Raw genomic sequence first — 2,046 nt, 5'->3', positions numbered from 1 at the left:
ACTATCATTAATGATCATCCTTTTCTGATTGCTAAGAATCGGTTTAGAGGGGTCATAGGACCCAATTCTAGACAGATAAACAAAGGAGGTACTTGACAGGTCCTCAAAGATTCAAGAAACCATGTAAGGTGAAATCTAATCTTATCTTTTGTGGGGTTTTTTTTTTGTTTTGTTTTGTTTTGTTTTGTTTTAAAGATTTTATTTTTTTATTTATTTCACAGAGAGACAGCCAGCGAGAGAGGGAACACAGCAGGGGGAGTGGGAGAGGAAGAAGCAGGCTCCCAGCGGAGGAGTCCGATGTGGAGCTCGATCCCGGAAAGCCGGGATCATGCCCTGAGCCAAAGGCAGACGCCCAACGACTGCGCCACCCAGGCGCCCCTAATCTTATCTTTTGTTGAACATCTCCCTTGTCTGGATGTGATGCCTGGTTATGTCTTTCAAAAATGAATTATAACTTAAGCTCAGGTAATAGGGCTGCTCCCAGCACTAGAGCTTCAGCAGGTGGTAGATACATGCTTCCAGAAGCAAAACATCATTGATGACATCCAAACCTATGCCTGGCTTCTGATGCCAGCAGATCTGGCCCCATAAGGTAAGGGATGAATCCATGATGTCATCTGACACCAGGAAGAAAGCTTGGAGCAGTTCCACACACACAGTCAGGGCCCGCCAGAGGCTGTGAGCATCCTGCTTCCTTGGCTCCACCAGCTTCTGAAACGCTATCAGCACTGTCAGTCTGCTGGTATTTGCCTTCAATAGCACTGTCCTCCAAGACCTCCTTGAGCCGGGCAATTGCATCTCCTGTCTCTGGGTGGCCCATGCCATCCTTGGTCAGCATCTTGACAATCTGGGAGCAGTGCTCGATGAAATCCTGTTCTTCTTGAGCTTTTCCTACAGAGGTCCTATCAGACTGAGATTGGAGAGACCCTGGACCTCATCACAGCCCCCCGGGGCAATGTGGATCTTCGCAGATTCACTGAAAAGAAGTATAAATCTATTGTCAAGTCCAAGACAGCTTTCTACTTGTTCTATCTTTCTGTAGCTGCTGCCATGTATACGGCAGGCAGCGATGAGGAGAAAGAACATGCCAATGCCACGAAGATCCTGCTGGAGATTGGGGAGTTCTTTCAGATTCAGGATGATTACCTTGATCTCTTTGGGGAGCCCAGTGTGACAGGCAAAGTGGCACTGTCGTCCAGGAGAACAAAGGCAGCTGGCTGGCACGACCAGATCCTTGTGGAGAATTACAGGCAAAAGGAGGCCAAGAATGTGGCCCAGGTGAAAGCACTATATGAGGAGCTGAACCTGCCAGCTGTGTTCACGCAGTACGAAGAAGACAGCTACAGCTACCTCATGAGCCTCATGGACCAGTACGCCATGACCCTGCCCCTACCCAACTTCCTCAGGCTAGCACACAAGAGCCACATGAGGAAAAAGTGACCTAGAGACTGGAAGGGTGGGAAGGGCAAGTTCTCAATAAATTGTCTAATCCTCAAAAGAAAAAAAAAAAAAAAAAGGAACCTCGTACCTGAATGATGTTACTGAGCCACTGAACCAACCAGCCTTATAGCCATTCCACCTTTGGACTATTTCTTTCATAAAAGACTAAATTTATTTTTAAGCCAGTTGACTTACGGTGCTCTACCAGTAATAACTGAAGATACAAATTTCCACCTTTGTAGGAGTTATGTAATTCAGATGTGGACTTTAAGTAAAGCATTTATTTTGATGTCTTGATATAGAGAACTGTTTTCTTAAATTTTGATGTACATAGTTTAAACATTAGAAATCAACAAGAAACAAATGGGTATGATTTCTTGAATTGCTATATCACTGAGCTAAGAAATTAACTTTGGAACCTGACATAATGTCAGTATACCTCCCTTTTTATAATGTATAACATAAATTTTTTGAGTTAATTTAATTTACATTATTATTCACGGATCATTGCTACAATGTAGGTTGACAATATTTGGTGTGAGGTTAAGGGTCTGCTTTTGTTTGCTTTCTAATGACTAGCCTGGTAGCCTGAGATGAAATGTCAAT

At 43.9% G+C, this 2,046-nt stretch overlaps 1 pseudogene; it reads left to right on the top strand.

The window, feature by feature from the left end:
• The first annotated feature begins 867 nt into the window (after positions 1–867).
• LOC123789453 (farnesyl pyrophosphate synthase pseudogene) lies at positions 868–1,440 on the top strand (annotated as a pseudogene).
• The last annotated feature ends 606 nt before the right edge of the window (positions 1,441–2,046 follow it).

The sequence above is a fragment of the Ursus americanus genome, chromosome 8 (assembly GCF_024610735.1).
Source record: "Ursus americanus isolate L20-20 chromosome 8, mUrsAme1.1.p, whole genome shotgun sequence".
Classification (NCBI taxonomy): Eukaryota; Metazoa; Chordata; class Mammalia; order Carnivora; family Ursidae; genus Ursus; species Ursus americanus.
This window is presented reverse-complemented; position numbering and strand designations above follow the sequence as displayed.